The sequence below is a fragment of the Bos taurus genome, chromosome 23, assembly GCF_002263795.3.
Source record: "Bos taurus isolate L1 Dominette 01449 registration number 42190680 breed Hereford chromosome 23, ARS-UCD2.0, whole genome shotgun sequence".
NCBI classification, from domain to species: Eukaryota; Metazoa; Chordata; class Mammalia; order Artiodactyla; family Bovidae; genus Bos; species Bos taurus.
The window spans coordinates 22,330,071-22,350,702 of record NC_037350.1 but is presented as its reverse complement, the minus strand read 5'-3'; the positions used below and the strand labels follow the sequence as shown (position 1 = coordinate 22,350,702).

The following is a 20,632-nucleotide window of genomic DNA, read 5'->3' as shown; positions in this document are numbered from 1 at the left end:
TCTAGATCATTAGAGCACCAGGCTGGGCTCCCCATATCCTCTTATCCTCTTAATACACAGTGGTCCTTACCTGAAGGACTCTGTCCTCACAGTCTCAAATTTTCATATTTATTTAAATTTTCACTTCCTTATAAGATTTATCTTAATTTACATTATCTTCCTAAATTGTAGCGCCCTCCTGCAATTCCTGTCACAATCCTAAAGTTGTTTTCTAAAATCAAGTATCTTAAAGAACATTAGCAGTCTCCATCTCATTTCCTACTTGAACCTTAGTCCAGTTAGGACGACAGGTTCTGTCCCAGCAAGTACAAACATATTATTTGCTGAACTTTGTCCCTTACTAGCTGTGTGACTTCTTGGCCACAATACCTTGCCTATACAGCAAGGATGATGATAAGATCTACTTCTCAGGTTGGTAATATGCATAGAAGTAAATAATGGTGCTGGGAATAAAGTTAAAGAGGAAACAAATATTGGTTCTTACTATTTTTCATTATCAAAGAAAATGGAATTTTTTGAGTAAGAAGTGTTATGTGGAAAACAAAGAATTAATTTGGTTTTCTGTGGTCATAGCATCCCACAAAAGACAGGGCATGAGTATGGTTGTCAGGTAAGTCAGGTCAGTGTGGTAGTCAGGAAATGTTTTGCCTCTCTAGAACCCTGGATGGGCATTTTCTGAGACCCAACAAAATATACTAGGGAGCAGGACTTTCCTGGGGGTCCAGCGGCTAAGTCTTCATGCTCCTAAAGAAGGGGGTCCAGGTTGGATCTCAGGTCAGGGAACTAGAGGCTGCATGCCCCAGTGAAAAGTTTGAATGCTACAAGGAAAGATTCCTCATGCCAAAATGAATATCAAAGATCTCGTGTGCTACATTTAAGACCTTGTGCAGCCAAATAAATTTTAAATATAAAATAATTTAAACTACCAATTTATATATATTAGGGAGAAGCTATACATCAATTTCACAATATTAGGGCACTGTTACTATGAAAGCTCAAACAAAATGGAGCATAAGGATGGTCCATAGAAGATTGATAATACTGTAAATAAGGCTGAAGCAGGTATAAGTAACCACAGGAGTATCTTTATAAACTAGCACTGTAGTCTGGTTTAATAAGGTCATAAAACTGGTTAGTGTGTTGAAGTTAAATTACCAAATATTGAGAACCAGTTCACTTGTTACTATAGCACAATGCTTTAGTTGCTTTTCTTTTTCTTAAACATCTAAGCTCTCCCAGAAATATGGCTCCATTTATAGCATCCAAATAGGGCCAAGGAAGGTGGCGGTTCTCTGGATATGAAACGGTGAAAGATGTGCTGGTTAATCACACTGATCAATTTGGGGAATGGTTTCATGTGCCTATATCTGAAAGACTTTTTGAAGGAAAAGGTATTAAACTCTAAACTTAAAATATATCCTTGTGGTTAAAACTATTAAGTCAGTTTCCCTGTATTCTCTTGCATAATTTCTTTCATGATGCAATTTTTCCTTCATCAGCATATATACATTACACAAATAGGATTTACTCCAAAGAAAATTTATAATTTATGGTTTTATTCTTATTATATATAATAACTAATTTTAGTAAATGAGTTAATTAGTAGCTAGCTACTTGCTGAAAAATACGATACCAGGGAAATGCAATGATAGAGAACAGAAACTACCCACTTAAAGAGGTCACAATCTAATGACTGCATAGACTCATTAAACAATACACTTGCTGCTGCTGTTACTGCTGCTGATTCGCTTCAGTCATGTCCGACTCTGTGTGACCCCATAGACGGCAGCCCACCAGGCTCCCCTGTCCCTGGGATTCTCCAGGCAAGAACACTGGAGTGGGTTGCCATTTCCTTCTCCAATGCATGAAAGTGAAAAGTGAAAGTGAAAGTGAAGTCGTGTCCGACTCTTACCGTCATGTCCGACTCTGTGTGACCCCATAGACGGCAGCCTACCAGGCTCCTCCGTCCATGGGATTTTCCAGGCAAAAGTACTGGAGTGGGGTGCCAACACTTAGTGTTGTAAATATACTGAAACGTATTTTTACCTGGATAAAGTTGTTGCATCTTGTTCATGTGAATCTTTCTTAAATGCCTTGATAAATTCCAGATATTCTACTTTTATGGAATTTCATTTATCTAATGACCTTCTTGCTTCCCTGGTGGCTCAGTGGTAAGGAATCCACCTGCCAATGCAGGAGATGCAGATTCCATCCCTGGGTCAGGAAATTCCCTTGGAGAAGAAAATGGCAACCCACTCCAGTATTCTTGCCTAGAAAATCTCATGGACAGACAGGCCTGGCGGGCTACAGTCCATAGGGTCACAAGAGTCAGACATGACTTATCAACTAAACAAGAATAACTCAGTTATTAGATGAGCTGTTTAAGACTAACACTTTAACTTGTTAACACTAACTTAATAACTCTTTAAAAATGGAAACGATGTTACTTTGACCATTATTTTTAATAAACAAATACTGGCTCCGAGTAAATACCACTGAGCCATTTTAATGCAATGATCTTTTTAAAAAGTATTTCCCACATTCTTGTCCTTAAAACACTAATTCCATGAGATGTTAGTAGATATTCTCTGTGAAGAGGCAGCATCAGGGAATTTGAGAAATCCTACGTGTTAGAGATTGAATCCTCTTCGGACGCATGGGTTTGTCTTTATTAGCAAATTAAAGCTTCTGAGAAAAACACCAAAGCCTGTTTAATTTTATTTAATGTCATTTTCCCTCACTTATAAGCCTTTGGGACATTTCTTATGCTTGGAATTGTCATGAATGTCTCATAAAATCAGCATTGGGAAGCATTCGAGATTCTTAGTCTGTAGATTCCAGGATTCACCTTCTCTTTTTCCTTCTAGAAATTTGGAACAGCTTCCTGTCTCTTGCTTCTGGCATCTCTGCTCTTTTCTACAATACCTCAAATAGTGTTGGCTGACTTCATGGTTATATATAAAATTGCTTTGATTTTTATCAATATTAAAGCTAGTAAAGCCACACAAGCGCTCAGGAGAGTTAAAATAGGGTTCCTGACAAATCACAGAGGGAGCCTGGCCCTGCCAACACCTTGTTTTGGGCTTCTGGCTTCTAGAACTGTGAGAGAACATATTGCTGTTGTTTTAAGTCAAAAAAGAGCTAGTATTCTTTTTCCTCAAACAAATCATTTATTCTAAGAATCAAGCAGAGTTTTTGTTTTTTTTTTAAGTGACCTAACTGGTCATAGAAAACATTATTCAAAGAGGAAAATGACTACTTTCCACCAGTCTAGTAGTCCAAAACTATTGAAATGGGTCTACGCATTCTTATACCAATTTTGACTAAGCAAAAGAAAACTTCAATATTTTTGTTACCATTGAACCATTTTAGAGTGTTTATTTCTTCATCTTAAATATATTTAGGACTTTGGGACTAGTATTTAAAAGAAGTTCAATTACTCGTGGTGCTAAATTAATGTTATTCATATTTTCACCCTGATAAAGCTATACCTTGCTCATGTGGCTCTTTGCTAAATGTCTTATTAAATCCAGATACCTTCCAGTATTAGAGTATTAAAGCACCACAGAAGTCCCTCTATCTTTTAGAGAATAGCAGTAACCTCACAGCCATTCTGTATTCTAAAATGTGAACACTTAAATATACAGGTGAGATAGTTTAAAGAGTCATATTTGATGAGTTTTATGTAGTACAGTATCCATAGACAGATTAACATTTTATTAATATAAGAACTGAATGTGAACAGAATCGAACCTTCACCCAAGGTCTTTCAAAGGAAGGCATACCCTGACATGAGGTAGCAAAGCAACTCTGCAAATATTTATCTTTTTCTTTTAGATTTTGTATTGAGAATAGCAAAGTTGGTTCTACCCCATTGCTAACACATAGGGTGACTTACGGAGACGGCAATGGCACCCCACTCCAGTACTCTTGCCTGGAGAATCCCATGGATGGAAGAGCCTGGTAGGCTGCAGTCCATGGGGTCACTGGGAGTCGGACACTACTGAGCGACTTCACTTTCACTTTTCACTTTCATGCATTGGAGAAGGAAATGGCAACCCACTCCAGTATTCTTCCCTGGAGAATCCCAGGGACAGAGGAGCCTGGTGGGCTGCCATCTATAGGGTCGCACAGAGTTGGACACGACTGAAGCAACTTAGCAGTAGCAGGGTGACTTAAGTCTATGCTAATTTCCTAATTTTGGCTATCAGTCAAACTCAGCAATTCCTTCCATATCTCTTAAGCTCCCCTAGAAAAAGAAGAAAAATGCATACAGAGGAAGGTCTGGGGCTGGGATCTGAGCCAAAGGAATAATGCCACCATCCCACAAACTCTACCAAGGAAAGATGCGGTCAACCTTAGCAACCCTCTCTTTCTTTAATTTTCTAAAAGTTATCATATGCTCCAACTCCTGTAAGAAATTTCTCTCGTATGTTTATTATTTCCTTTTGACATGCACAAATTCACATGCCTGTTTAGTCGATAAATATTGACTGCACATCTACTATATGCCACAACATGTGTCTCTAGAAACTACGAATAGGTGCTATATACAGATTAGGTATGCATAGCAGTAATGTGGAAGCTTGCTTACAATCTTTGGTTGTTACTTTTTGTTTGGGTAGTCAGTCTTCTGTCTACTCGTCTGTATGTTTCCCCAGCAAAAGAGACTTTGTTTTTTATTGTTCACCAATCTCTTAATCTGGAGAAGGAGATGGCAGCCCATTCCAGTGTTTTTGCCTGGAGAATTCTAGGGATGGGGGAGCCTGGTGGGCTGCCGTCTATGGGGTCACACAGAGCTGGACACGACTGAAGTGACTTAGCAGTAGCAGCACAGATTAGGTATGTATAGCAGTAATGTGGAAGCTTGCTTACAACCTTTGGTTGTGACTTTTTCTTTGGGTAGTCTTCTGTCTACTCGTCTCTATGTTTCCCCAGCAACAGAGACTTTGTTTTTTATTGTTCACCAATCTCTTAATCTGAGAAGGAGATGGCAACCCATTCCAGTGTTCTCTCCTGGAGAATCCCAGGGACGGGGGAGCCTGGTGGGCTGCCATCTATGGGGTTGCACAGAGTCAGACACGACTGAAGTGACTTAGCAGTAGCAGCAATCTCTTAATCACATCTAGCATGATGCAAGCATAGCGTACATACTCAATAACTGCTTATAGAATTATCTGTTGGAGAAATAGAATTTAAAAAAAAATCTCCAAATCCAGAAATCCTTCTCTCCACATAGGTAGTAGAGAAAGAAAACAATTTTATTACTGAACTGCATTAAACCAGAAAGTGGTGTGCATCACATAATCTGCTAAGAAATTGCAAAAACAGAAAGATATCTCACCATTTTATATAACCAAGCAGATACAACCTGTTAAAAAAATGTTATTAAGATAAAAGAGAATTACTGTTCAAGTAAGAGGATTTGACAGCACTGTTAAAAGGATTAGTCCTCAAGTAAGAGGATTTGACAGTCACTGTTAAAAGATAAACTGAGGCATATTAACCATTTGTCACTACTAAAAGATAAACTGAAGCATACTAAACATTTTGAGTTTATTTAAGCAAAAATCAACTTGAATCTGCCAGCATCCATTCTAGAAGCAAGGAAGGAACATCGAGAAGCTGTACAAAGTGAAAGACTTTTATAGTCAGAAGGGAGAAGGAACAAGGAAATTATACTGGGCAAAAAAATAGGGTTATTTTAAAGTTATTTTCCTTTAGGGGATAGTAGGGGTCTATCAGGCAGATGACCTAACTAGCGTGATCAGGTAGTTCCTGATTAACTGGTTTTATGGTTCCACTTACGGGACAACTAAACTATAATTAACTCACCATTTGGTGACTTGAGGCTTAGCATAACTGACTCCATTTTTGGCCTGTTGTCTTGCTCTTAGCAACACGCAGAGTTCATCTTAGATTCACTGGGTAATTGGGGTGACCATCTGTATTAGCTGGCTTTATACACAGGAAAAATAAATTTCTCATATCTTTTTCACAGGAGGTAGTTTTGCAACTTAGAGTCTTGCCAGTCACCAAAGTGAGTTTCCTCTCCTTTCAGAGATACTGATGTTTATGTTCCAAAGAAATGGCTCCCAGGTCACTGAGAAAGACATTCTAGGTCATAAAGCTGACCAAAAGACCTATGTAGTTTTCAAAACGCTGAATATACAATTTAAAGAGAGGAGGAAGTACTTACAAAGTTTCCTACAGTAAATACTCCAAGAGAAAGAGAAACTTCTGCCCTTACTTTCAATAGAGAGAATTTAATTCTTTTTAGTTTTTATTTATCCTTGGAAATTAGATTTTAAAAGCTTTGAGGAAATAAGAACGTTTTCCTTATTACAAGGAATTTTCTTCTCTCATAGTGACACTTCGAAAATTATAAGATTCACCTTGACCACTTCACAGAACTTTGGAATGGGCAAGAAGGCCCTAGAAGACACCATTATAGGGGAAAGCCAGCATCTTATAAGGAACTTTGAGACTGACAAAGGTGTGTAGGATAAAAAAAAAATCTTATTTTTTATGAGAAAGAAGTCAACGAAAGGTATACTTTTAATTATTTATTTTGACACTATTTCAGACTTGTAAAAAAAATTCCAAGAATATACAAATAATTAACAATATATTTCTAGTCTTCTCCAAAATTCCCTAATGCCGTCCTGTTACCTTTGTTATTTTTTTCTCTCCCTCTTTTTTGAATTGTTTGAGATATTCTGCAGAAATTCTGTCCCTTTATTCTTAAATATATTCATGTATTTTCTCAAAATAAGCAGACATTCCCATCTATTTCCAAAGTCCCATTTTTCAAAATCATAAAATTAACATTAACATGGAATCATTAATTAATCTGAAGAATTTATTCAAATTTCATCACTCATGTTCTCAACAAATCCTGGCTCACACATGGCATTCAGTCATTATGTCTTCTGCCTTCTTTAATCTGGAACAGTCTCTCAATTACAGGTATGTTTCTGATCCCTTTAAACAATGTAGAGATAATTCCAGGTTACTTTTATCAATATGAGGGGATAAATAATCCAAAAACTCATTTTCATGTCAAGCGTTTTGTCATTTCCTTAAGAAACTGAGCTCATTCCTTATTAAAAATGAGTCCATTTGAATATTATCATCACTGATGCCAAAACGAATACGGAGAGAAGTTATCAAAGGTAGATGACCCTGAGATGAATGCAGAGGAGAATCAGAAGCCTTGGGGACCCACATGCTAAATTAGCAGTCCCTGTCCATTTAGCAGAGGCTCTTGGGAGTTTGGAGAAAGTACATTCAGAAAAACCACTATTCCTTCTCTAGTGCTAGGCTCCTAACAGACATTAATTTCTCAAGGCTATGTATACACAGCAGCCCATAAGCCCTTCTGTTTGTATATGAAGAAGAAAACATATTCTCTATAAGAATTTCCCCTTCGGCTTTACATTTAAGGTAGGTGCTAATGTTAAAAGTGAATCTTAGCCACTAGAATGCGCTTCACTTGAAAATAAATACACATCTGCTGGTACATGTTTAATACTCTGAACAGTTTTCAGTGATATTGACAAAAATAGAACCCAGTAGCAGAAGAGGCTAAAACAAGGAATTGCTCGGGATGAAGTTCTTTAAAATACGATCATTTCAACCATCTAGATATCCTATTTTAAACTTTTAAAATTGAATGCAGCCTAGAAGGTTGAAATATTTCCCCAGAAAATATGCATTAAAACTCCTACACACATGTGTTCACCCACACTGAAATGCCCCTCACCTGGCCCATTCTAACTTGTTTGAGTCAAAGCAGCTTTCCTTTGACATACATTTTTAGTTTCCCTTGTGGCAATCTTTTAACCAAATTCTGGGTATTTTTCAAGGTCCAGTGTAGTCTCACCTCTCCTTGTAGGGCATGATCACCAATAATCCCTTTTCTCTATGAAATCCTTCCTTTGACAGTCTATCCCAATCAGTCTGGAATTGGTTTAATATTCTGTGCATACAGTTTTCTCCTACCACCCAAAAGTAGACCGTTCCTACTAAGTCTTTCACAAGCTAGAATGGCATAAAATGAAGAAGCAAATACCTTGAGATTCATCTTAATAAGGGATGCAAAGAACATATCGAGACAAAGCACAGATGCTCACAGACACAGTTCAAAGCTATGGCAGCTTGATGCTGAGTGTAGTTCTTCAGGAAGACGCTTGGTGGCGTCACTCAGTCCATGTTCCAGCTGCCTTTTCAAGGGTTTGCTGCAAAAAACAAAATCAACAAAACAACAGAAACCCCACTTAAGGACTTTTGCTTTTTTTTTTTTTTTTTGTAAAAGCAAAAATCAGCTTCGGATTTCTTTTGGTTTACAAAACAAATAATGTAGATCTTTTGTGAAAGTGAAGTGGCCTAAAGCAAACTTTTGAGAATCGGCCGCCTGTATTCCCAATCTGATTAATAAATTCTCTTGCAGGAAAGCCCTTTGAGGTCAAAACACTAACGAACGCTTCTGTGGCTAACATCAACGTGTCTGTGTTGCTTGGGAAAGGGTTTGACTACCAAAATACCCCATTCCTAAGACTCTTAACCTTGATAGATCAAAGTGTGAAACTTATTGTTAGTCCTCCAACTGCAGTACCTGTATCCTTCTTATTCACTTTTACTTCCTCTAAGGTGCCCCTGACTGTTTAAGAGACCATGAAAAAGTACTTATTAGAGAATCACCATTTCAAAAATATACCTTTTCTGAAACATTGAGTATTAACCTGCTTGGTTAAGAGATCTGATCAGTCTCCCATCACAGATTACTGCATCAAGTATCCTATGATGTAGGGATTGTGAATTACACCAATAAACAGTTTATTATATGGCTTTAGTAGATTCTTACCATCTTGACCATCTTCAATCTGTCCTACTAGTTATGCATGGAATGTGGATAAGCCATGAATGAGCAAGGAGCACTCAGTGGAATCCACTCAGGAAAGTGAATTTTAACAGAAGAGGACTGTCAGTTATCACAAAAATTATAAAGCACTAAATAAAACCTTAATATTTATTCTGAGCCATGTCAATGCACAATAGTTCTGCAATCCAATTTTTCACATTTACAGATTCAGTTGCTATCTTATAGAACATATGAAAAAAGAGCCTTGTCCATTAGTTCTCCTTTTTAATAATACCATGGACAATCGGCCATATTATTTCACTTTGAAATTTAGACTCAACATAAAAATGCAGATTTGCTCTGAACACAAGTGCTAGAGAACACTGGGTTGGACAACAATGAGGACTAATTTTAACTTTGATCTTTTATCTCTGGTTTTATTAAGTCACTTGCAGGGGTTAGGAACCCCTTTGTGAACCTGACCAAGCATATAAAGCGTGTCTCTCAGAAAATGAATACACTGATAAATACTAAATTTAACAAACAGTGAACTTTTTAAGGGTCAGGGAATATTGGACTTAAGTGATATTTCTCTGAGACTTGTGGACAGTCATCCTGGTGCAAATTTTAAAAAGAATTATTCTGATCCTTCAATGGAACGATAGTCATATTTGTTGTTGTTCAGTCACTAAGCCGTGTCCGACTCTTTGTGACCCCATGGACTGCACCACCCCTGGCTTCCTTGTCATTCTCTATCCCAGAGCTTGCTCAAACTTGTATCTGTTGAGTCGGTGATGCTACTATCTACCTTATCCTCTGTTGTCCCTTTCTCTTCCTGCCCTCAGTCTTTCCCAACAACAGGCTCTTTTCCAATGAGTCAGCTCTTAGAATGTCTGGTGGCCAAAGTATTAGAGTTTCCGCTTCAGCATCAGTCTTTCCAATGAATATTCAGGACTGATTTCCTTTTAGGATTGACTGGTTTGATCTCCTTGTAGTCCAAGAGACTCTCAAGAGTCTCCTCCAGCACCACAATTTGAAAGCATCAATTCTTTAGTACTCAGCCTTTTTCATGGTCCAATTCTCACATCTGTACATGACTACCAGAAAAGGCATAGCTTTGACTAGACAGACATTAGTATACCACATTGAACCAGAATAGTTTGACTTGGAATCACCTGGGATTTTGCAAGCAAAACACTTAGATTTATAACTCTGACCATAAAGCCAATATTGCTTTTATATCTAAACTCTAAGTACATACATCTATGACCAGAAGTGTAACATGCAAAATACTTTGGGTACACAGAATTTATTGTAAGTCATATCAATATTTATTATATGTTAACTGAATTCTGATAAACGAAATCCTGTTGTCTAGTCCAATCTGCCACTGTTAATTGAGATAAAATCTAAGTCTATAGGAGATGCTATTTCTATAATGCTTGTAGAAATAATGGTGTCATTCCCATTATCCCAAGCATTACAAATGTATATTTAATTTACTTTGTTGTTTTTCATTCTCTGAGCTTTTCAATATGTTTCCTGTTTTGAGGTTCCTCCTAAAAACTTATAAGAATATACTCAGGAATAAAGATGAATTATTTTCCTTTATAAGGATGACTTTCCTCCATCACCATCATAAACTTGACAAAAATGATCCAAGAAGCTTAACTGATGCTTTTTTGGTCAGACAGCAGGAGGTAATGGCATTTTCTTCAGGGGTCACTTTAGCATATTATTTATTATTTGATTTAGTTAACAGCATCTTCAGGAAAAATACTTCTTTCAGAGAAGAAAGATAACTGGACTCAAGTTAATAATAATAGATTTGTACACTACAAAGAACATTACTTATTACATTTTGCATTCTCACATATTTTCCACTTCTTTTCATATCACTCTCTGAAGAAAACAAGATACATATGGAAGACCTCAGATATGTTATCATGTGGAATTAATATTCTCTTTTCTTTGCAATCTTGAAAAATATGTTTCAATTGACAAACTCGAGAGATCATTTAATCTTGTTTTAAAGAAACAGTGCCAGTAATATTCTAATCACTCAGTTAAAAACTTATTCCCAATCTTCCTAAATGAGAAACAGACTTTCCCAGTTTTTAGAATTACTTATTTTTTATTAGTATCTGGGATGTGCTTTATCCTAAAATTCTGCACGATGGTCTCAAAAAATTTCCATTCAATTAAGGGAAGAATGCAAGGTTTTATTCTTTAAATTCGCGAGGTTGTGATGATTATCCAGATAAAATTATTTCATCATTAATTATTCCTTTTCCTCTTTCAGGAGAGACACATCTACTGATTATTTCAATGATGATACTTTGGTGGTACTTGTTAATAATCTGTTTGCAGCAGGTACAGAGAGCATGGTTTCCACTCTGTGCTGGGGGATTCTGTTCATGTCACGATATCCTGAGATCCAGAGTAAGTCTCCTAAGATTCAGGGCATTGTCTGAAGGAGAGGAAGCAGAAATCTGTTGGATTGGACAATGCAGAATTCTAGAGCCATCCTGGATACCTTTAATTTGTACCCTTGAGGAGAGTTTGTACCTTTAGTCTCCTTGTGATAAAAGAAAGCAGATTTGCTCTCTAAACATCCTGAGATGATCTGACGGGTCCCCAGAGGAGTCTAGGAATAGAGGACTGGGGGTGGAAGCAATGTGGGGTAAAGATGAGTCAGAACTCAAGAGTACTTGGGTTTGACTTTCATATTTAAAGAAAGTGGAGAGACTGTTCCAACAACCTCTCCCACCACGGACCCTAACCGTTCTCTCTTTTATCCAGAAAAGGTCCATGATGAGATTGCCAAAGTCATGGGGTCCACCCAGCCTTGAATGGCACACTGAACTCAAATGCCGTACACAGATGCTGTCATTCTCGAAGTGCAGAGATTTGCTGATATCCTGCCCACAGGCTTACCCCGAGCAACCACCACAAATACTATATTTAAAAACAACTATATTCCAAAGGTAAGGGTTTAAGAAGGGGGATGAGGGGAGAGGAAAGAACATCAGAATGCTGCTCAAAATCACAGAAGTGCTGAGATGAGCTGTCAGGCAATCTCTGCCCTCCCTCTGGTCCCTCCATCCTTCCTTCTTCTTCCCTCCCTCCCGGTCTCCCCTCACCCCAGCCATTCAACCAGAGGTAACGGAATGTCTACATACACAGTAGGTGATATTTGCTCAGTGTGACTTTATAATGTATGATTAATTTTTATGTCATAGCTGAGGAAGTTGGGGTGGCTTATTTTTGAGGATTTGTTTTGATGGGCTTATTAAATTTAGTATGTCTGCTGTCACAGTCTCTGGAGATAAAAGATCAAGCCTTTTGGCACCCCCAAACCCACCAGGAAGGCTCACAGTCACCAAATGAGGACTTTTAAACTCCCACCACATGAATTTATCAAAAGTTAAATAACATGCTGTTATCACACCGCAGATACATCGTTAAGCCAGAATTTGTTCCTAGTTCTGAATCCAAGGTTTGTGTTTTTCAGCAGGTACCAGATGAAAATTTGTTAGAGTATATGAATACCCTGCTGCTGCTGCTGCTGCTGCTAAGTTGCTTCAGTCGTGTCCGACTCTGTGCAACCCCATAGACAGCCTCCTACAAGGCTCCTCTGTCCCTGGGATTCTCCAGGCAAGAACACTGGAGTGGGTTGCCATTTCCTTCTCCAATGCATGAAAGTGAAAAGTGAAAGTGAAGTTGCTCAGTCGTGTCCGACTCTTAGCGACCCCATGGACTGCAACCTACCTCAATCTCAAATGCCATCTTCCCCTTCTCTACTTCCTGTTCCTTCTAGAATACACTGCTTCTCTAAAATTGCCAACTGAGTCATCGTATGTCTCTAAGAGCCACCTTTTTAGGAAGGAATTTCATCTTTGTCATTAATAACACTTTTATCTCTAGGGCACTGAGGTCATCTTTTTGTTGACCTCTGTACTTTGAGATCAAACACAGTGGGAAAACCCAGCCACCTTTAACCCAGAGCATTTCCTTGACTCTATCGAGAAGTTTATCAAGAAGGAAGCTTTCATATCCTTTTCAGTAGGTAAGGCATCTTACTTTAGAAAGGTGATTCAAAAAATCTGGAGATACTTGGCCCTGGCTCAAGGCCAGGGCTAAGGTTCTGTAATTTGCCACGTGGCACTAAACTTCAGAAATATGGAAAAGTTCTCCCCCAGCTTTCAGTTGGCTGTAGGACATTGGGCATTGGAATGACATTTTCTTATGGAATCCTAGAAGATTCCTTGTGGCTAAGGCTAGCGCAGAGCCTTGGGAATTTGAAGAGAAAGTTGAGCAGGGCAACCACAGGTAAATCCATTTCATCTATAAAAAGCCTTACTTTAATTGTGCAAATACCAGTGTTTCTTTTAGAATTTCTTCTTTCTTTTTTTGCAGTATAGTTGATTTACAATGTTGTGTTAGTTTTAAGTGTACAGAACTATGATTCAGTTAAATATATACATATATCTATTCTTTTTCAGATACTTTTCCCTTATATGTTAAGCTGAAACTCCAGTACTTTGGCCACCTCATGTGAAGAGTTGACTCATTGGAAGAGACTCTGATGCTGGGAGGGATTTGGGGCAGGAGGAGAAGGGGACGACAGAGAATGAGATGGCTGGATGGCATCACTGACTCGATGGACGTGAGTCTGAGTGAACTCCGGGAGTTGGTGATGGACAGGGAGGCCTGGTGTGCTGCAATTCATGGGGTCGCAAAGAGTCGGACACGACTGAGCGACTGATCTGATCTGATAGGTTATTACAACATTTGAGTATAGTTTGTTGTGCTATAGTGCTATACGAACTTATTCCAGTTTTTAAACATCTTGACATTTCCCCCAATAATCCATATTTTAAAAATAGTACTAGCCAAATACTCTTCTTCAAGTGCCTTAGCATGATCTAGTTTCTAGTCATACATGCAGTCTCAGGTCTGAGACTCGTGACCTCATGCTTGGCGTTCTAGTCAGAGTCCTGTTTCTTCCCACCCTCCAATGCATCACCACACCTGACTCATCTTCCCTGTGTGCCTGGCTCACTTCTCTCCATGTGTACCAGAACTTAGATACAAAGATGTCATACGAAGGTGAGACCTCCTTTAGCTCACTTTCCTATGGGTTCTCATCACATACGTGGTTTTACCTGTTATAACCTGTTTCACATTAAAACCTTAAAATTGTCTCCCTCAGGGGAGCTCTATTAATTTTCTATTTCCAATGCTTCAACTAGCAGACAGAGCCTATAAAACTCACAAGAGGTTGACTGACTCACACATTCTGAAGGAGAAGAAATCACACATGGATGGTTTCCCTCTTTGTCCACACTGTTTTTTCAGATTTTTGGTCTGTCTTATAACCCTTCACTACCATCCACCTCTCTAGGTCCCCTCTCTAGTGTGCTGGGGAGTCACTGGCCAAGATGGAGCTTTTGCTTTTCTTCATGAGTCTCCTGCAGAAGTTCACCTTCCAGCCACCCCCTGGGGTCTCCCATCTGGACTTGGACCCAACCCGGGATACTGGTGTCGTCATCCAACCAATGCCTCACAAGATACGTGCTCTGCCCCGAGCCAGGGTCTGCGTGCCAGCTACTGTCCCAGTTCTCTGTTATTTTGCGGTCCTTTGCACTGACTGCACTGTTCTGCACCTTGACAGCTGTGTACTCTGCCGAGTCCTTCACTGCTTCAGCAGGCAGTCACATCATCCCAGAGGCCTCTGGTGTTAAGTCAGATTGGGTTCCTCTGTTAATCTCTGCAGCAAAAACCTCCTTACTGCCGTTCTCCAAGACAGTACACATCAACACAACATTTGACAAATAGAACCTACTAGTGCCATAAGGTTTTGCCCTTTAGTCCGAGAAACTGTCCTTTTCCTCCAAGGCATATGAGACATCTATGTATTACTAGCTCTAATTGCTTGGGGCAGGGCAGGGGGTGCAGTTTTAATTGGTTGGTGCAGGGGAGGGGGGTGCTGTATAATGCTTTGTCTAGAATGCTCATGAATATCTTTAAAACTGCAGTGAAGAAAATTTAACTCTTAAGCGAGGGTCCCATTAAACATAAGATATTGGCTTCATTCATTGGTTCAGTCAATATAGGATGACTAATAACAGATCATTGCTTGTGAGTATGACCAATTTGCTGAGGTCAGAAAATGAGGTTCCTGCTTCTGACATAACTGGAACTTGAAGACCACCCCCCTTCTCTATGTTCAGTGCTCTGAGTCCCAGTAAAGTCATACCCAAGGGACCTATGAGCAGAATAAAGAAATCATTGTCAGTTCCCGTGAGACACAAAGCATCTTTAGCCTTTACAAATCAAATGGATGTCCCTAATATCAATATAAATGATTCTCCCCTGCTCTTATCTGATTCCTATCAAAGCCAAAATTGCACTGGACAGGGTTAAACAGTAAAAGAAGGTTTTATTTAAAGCTATTGCAATAGGAGAGAGAGGCCAGAATTTAGTCTGAGCTCAATTCAACTGAAACAAGGGAGGCAAAGGTTTTTAAGTGCTAACGTGAGCTAGTGGGTTTAAGGGATTAGATCTGATAAACAGAGTGCCTGAAGAACTATGGATGGAGGTTCATAACATTGTACAGGAGGCAGTGATCAAAATCATCCCCAAGAAAAAGGAGTGCAAAAAGGCAAATGGTTGTCTGAGAAGGCCTTACAGGTAGCTGAGAAAAGAAGAGAAGCAAAAGGCAAATGAGAAAAGGGAAGATATATCCTTCTGAATACAGAGTTCCAAAGAATAGCAAGGAGAGATAAGAAAGCCTTCCTAAGTGATCAATGCAAAGAAATAGAGGAAAACAATAGAATGGGAAAGACTAGAGACTTCTTCAAGAAAATTAGAGATAGCAAGGGAATATTCATGAAAAGATGGGCACAATAAAGGACAAAAACATTATGGACCTAACAGAAGCAGAAGATATTAAGAAGAAGTAGCAAGAATACACAGAACTATACAAAAAAAGATCTTAATGACCCAGATAACCACAATCGTGTGATCACTCACCTAGAGCCAAACATCCTGGAGTGCAAAGTCAAGTGAGCCTTAGAAGGCATCACTATGAACAAAGCTAGTTGAGGTGATAGTATTCCAGCTGAGCTATTTCAAATCCTAAAAGATGATGCTGCTAAAGTGTTGTACTCAATATGCCAGCAAATTTGGAAAAAACTCAGTAGTGGCCATGGGACTGGAAAAGGTCAGTTTGCATTCCAATCCCCAAAAAAGGCAATGCCAAAGAATGTTCAAGCTACTGCACAATTGCACTCATCTCACAAACTGGCCAAGTAATGCTCAAAATTCTCCAAGCTAGGTTTCAACAGTATTTGAACCGTGAACTTCCAGATGTTCAAACTGGATTCAGAAAAGGCAGAGGAACTAGAAATCAAATTGCCAACATCCGTTGGATCTTCAAAAAAGCAAGAAAATTCCAGAAAAACATCTACTTCTACTTCATTGACTATGCTAAAGCCTTTGACTGTGTGAATCACAACAAACTGTGGAAAATTCTTCAAAAGATGGGAATACCAGACCACCTTACCTGCCTCCTGAGAAACCTGTATGCAAATCAAGAACCTACAGTTAGAACTGGACATAGAACAACAGACTGGTTGCAAATTGGAAAAGGAGTATGTCAAAGCTGTATATTGTCGCTCTGCTTATTTAACTTATATGCAGAGTTATGCAAAATGCTGGGCTGGATGAAGCACAAGCTGGAATCAAGACTGCCGGGAGAAATATCAATAACTTCGGATATGGAGATGACACCACCCTTATGGCAGAAAGCGAAGAGGAACTAAAGAACCTCCTGAAAGTTAAAAGGGAGAGTGTAAATGCTGGCTTAAAATTCAACATTCAAAAAATTAAGACCATGGTATCTAGTCCCATCACTTCATGGCAAATAGATGGGGAAACAATGGAAACAGTCACAGACTTTATTTTCTTGGGCTCCAAAATCACCACAGATGGTGACTGCAGCCATGAAATTAAAAGACGCTTGCCCCTTGGAAGAAAAGCTATGACCAACCTAGACAGCATATTAAAAAGCAGAGACATTACTTTGTTGACAAAGGTTCATCTAGTCAAAGCTATGGTTTTTCCAATAGAGTTGGGCCATAAAGAAGGCTAACCACTAAAGAATTGATGCTTTTGAACTGTGGTGTTGGAGAAAACTCTTGAGAGTCCCTTGGACTTGCAAGATCAAACCAATTAATCCTAAAGGAAATCAGTCCTGAATATTCATTGGAAGGACTGATGCTGAAGCTGAAACTCCAATACTTTGGCCACCTGATGCGAAGAGCTGACTCATTGGAAAAGATCCTGATGCTGGGAAAGATTGAAGGCAGGGGGAGAAGGGGACGACAGAAGATGAGATGGTTGGATGGCATCACCAACTCAATGAGCGTGAGTTTGAGCAAGATCCAGGAGTCGGTGATGGACAGGGAAGCCCAACATGCTGCAATCCATGGGGTCTCAAAGAGTCAGATACAACTAAGGGACTGAACTAAACTGTGAGCTAGTAGAAAAGTCCTGGAGTGCGGAGTGTGGTCAATGTGTCCTGCACACTGAATTATTCTTTCATTTGCAAATATTATTCTCTGATTCTAGATCTGTGTTTGCTCATTTTTACCAACAGAAGTTAGGCTCCTACTCGCCCTCAGAGCCTGGGAGATAGGGACACTAAGTTCCTTAGAGGTTATATTTCCACGGGATGTCTCCCATGTCCTTGAGACATCCCTGTATTGTAAAACTGGCAAGAGATTTTGAAAAATATTTACATTTTAAAGGGGCTGAGAAATAATTCATAATTAAAAGTGTTCTCAAGTAAATTCTCTAAGGAAAAGGGAGGTTAAGGTCTAGAGTCAGAAACTAGCCTGCTTAGGTTAATCAAGGAGAGAAAAGTACTAAGGCCTTGGTCACCCCCAATCCAGCATTCTCCACAAACCCTTTTTAGAATGAGTCAGATGGGGGACTTTCCTGGTGGTTCAGTGGTTAAGAATCCACCTGCCTATGCAGGGGACACGGGTTTGATCCCTGGTCTGGGAAGATCCCAGGTGCTGTACGGCAACTAAGCCCTTGTACCACAACTACTGAGCCGTATCCTAGACCCTGTGTTCCAACACGAGAGAAGTCGCCACAGTGAGGGGCCCACGCACCGCAACTGGACAGCAGCCTCCACTCACCACAACTAGAGAAAGCCTGTGTGCAGCAGCAAAGACCCAGAGCAGCCAAAAATAAATAATAATTTAAAAAGAAAGGATGAGTCAGACTGGGGAATACTCAGGTACCTTGGCTTCCCAGTGGAACTAAATGATTAAAAAAAAAAAAAAAAATGGGGCTTGCTAATTTTAATTTGTTTAAGCATATTCAAGAGACAGCTGCATTTTCTGACTTGCCCATAATACATAATTGGTGTTCAATAATATATAGTTAATTCTAAATCTAAAGTCAAAATTAATTCATGGACTGCTTTCTTTTACAGAGATCAACAGAAATAGCTTTGATTCAAAATCAGGAATTTGAGTTCTAATTCCAATCCTTTCAGTTCCCCATTTTTATGACTTTATGACTATATATTGGCAGAGGGATACTTAGTGAATGTGACACCAGAAGCAGATGATTTTTAACATTAATATGAAAAATGATATTCAATAGTAATCATACAGTAAACAATTTTGATCCTTTGGTGAGTCTGATATAATTATTACATATGAAGAACTGTCAAGCAGCTAATACACTTTAATACAACTGTCTAGTTTTTATATTTAGTAGAAATGTCTACAAATAAAAACAGAAACTACTAAATTATACCACTCTTGGAATGTTTTCCTGATTCATTCTTTAAAAAATCAATAAATAATTTCATGTTAATTACCCAAATCCAATAAAACCATTCATGGGTGAACTAAATTTGCACTTATTGAACAAAAAATATTACATTTCACTGTTTCCCTATCTAAAGTTTTATACATAAATCACAGATAATATCAGAACTGAAGTAACTTGAGTTCTCTTTCTTAGTCACCACAACTCCTGTGTTACAAACTTATACTGACTCTACTGTTGAAATACAGGAATATATAGGGGTTGGAGACACAAAGTGCATTCCAAGTGAGTAAGATTCTGAAGTCTTAGGGACTTACTGTCTAAATGAATGCATGTAGCTTATTCTGTGTGTGTGTGTGAGAGAGAGAGGATGTGTGTGTATATGTATACACGTGGTTGAGAGAGGGAGAAAGAGATTGATTGGGGGACAACACTGAGAGTTCTTATATTATCTTCCACACAGAAAAAAACAGTAAAGGAAAATAAAGATATGCTCATTGGAGGCTTACGTCTGAATTGTTCAACTTTAAACAGTAATCACAGGAATTTTTTTACAATTTAGATTAACAATAGGTTTCTTCAGAGACAAGTATTTTATTACTAAGCCTATAGTGATAATAAAAAAGCCGATAGGCTTTTAGTCAGCGTTGTCATTATTTTTAGATCTCTGAAGATGATGTACTGCTTACTTTTCACTCCTGGGATAAACCCCGCTCATTGCCTGAAGATAACTCTGTCACTGAATACAGGTCACAGAACCTCCTTTCTTCTACTCTTACATTTTAAGATTACTTTACTTGTTAAGTTTGTACATTTTCCCATCCAGTTGGGATGTTGGGATGGAAAGATTGTAAAGCCTGAGCCTATATAACCTCTGGAATCTTAGTCAATGTTGAGGCTGGCTTGGGAAGTCCATAGGCTGGCAGATGGCTTCTTTCTGAAATGCGGACATCAGTGGTCAGGGAATCTTTACACAGGGTGTCTGTGTTCACAAGTCTTCCCTTAAAGTCCTTTGGTTTAAAAATCCTCTGGTGCCCTATATACCTCCTTGTCTCCCTCCCAAGTAAGCTGAATTCAGGGTATTCATTTGTACCTACTTTTTCATGGACCCAGCAGGCTTTCAAAATAAACTCAAAGTCACAAGATTTTTTAGAAGTGAGACATATGCCTAAGGATTATCTAACAGGCACGCAAATCAGCTTTAACATTCAGGGTTCTGAGCTTGGGGCAGATTTGTCCAACAAATCAGCCTTAGGATTAGGCTTGTGCACTTAATAGCCTCAGTGATCGATCAATGGATTTGCCCTCTGCCTACACGGACGCTGTGCAGTTCTTATTTTACTCTCTTAAGGTGGCACTAATCCGTTATACAGCATTTTGGGTGTCAACAGTCAGGGCTGAACTATGCCAGAATATAGTTCACTCCATAAAGAAACTCCTCACAATGCTGGATTCTAAGAATTATAATGTGATTTTCTCCAAAAAAAGAATTCTGTGACTGGACCTTCCAGAATTCTGAAACTGAGTCTTCTAGTTTCTGTCTTCAAGATGAGTGATGAACACTATAAATGGACAATAGTCAGATCACATGTGATAATAAAAAAAAAATAAGACAGAAAAATAGTCTTAGTAAACACCACTGGTTTGAGAAACTGACCTCAAGTCCTCTGAAACAAAAAGTGAGTTTTTAAGCACTGAGGTTAGTTGGTCTCTGAAATTTTGAAGCTGGGTCCTGACTCCCTTGCAGAAACTAGGACTTGGGGCCCTCATCTTTCTAGATTATATTTCAAAGGAATTGCTTCTGGTCCTTGAGACAGACAGTCCTGCTCCTGGGTTGTAAAACTGGCAAGAGGTTAGGAGATTTATATCTCAAAGGGGCAGAGAAAGAAATTTACAATTCCAAGTTTTCTCAAG

At 38.9% G+C, this 20,632-nt stretch overlaps 1 long non-coding RNA gene across 1 annotated transcript; it reads left to right on the top strand.

Moving 5' to 3' along the window:
* Nucleotides 1-1,776: 1,776 nt before the first annotated feature.
* LOC132343625 (uncharacterized) lies at nucleotides 1,777-19,293 on the top strand. Its single transcript, XR_009492548.1, has 4 exons — nucleotides 1,777-6,496; nucleotides 11,166-11,305; nucleotides 11,666-11,850; nucleotides 12,378-19,293. It is a non-coding gene; the product is annotated as an uncharacterized lncRNA (long non-coding RNA).
* The last annotated feature ends 1,339 nt before the right edge of the window (nucleotides 19,294-20,632 follow it).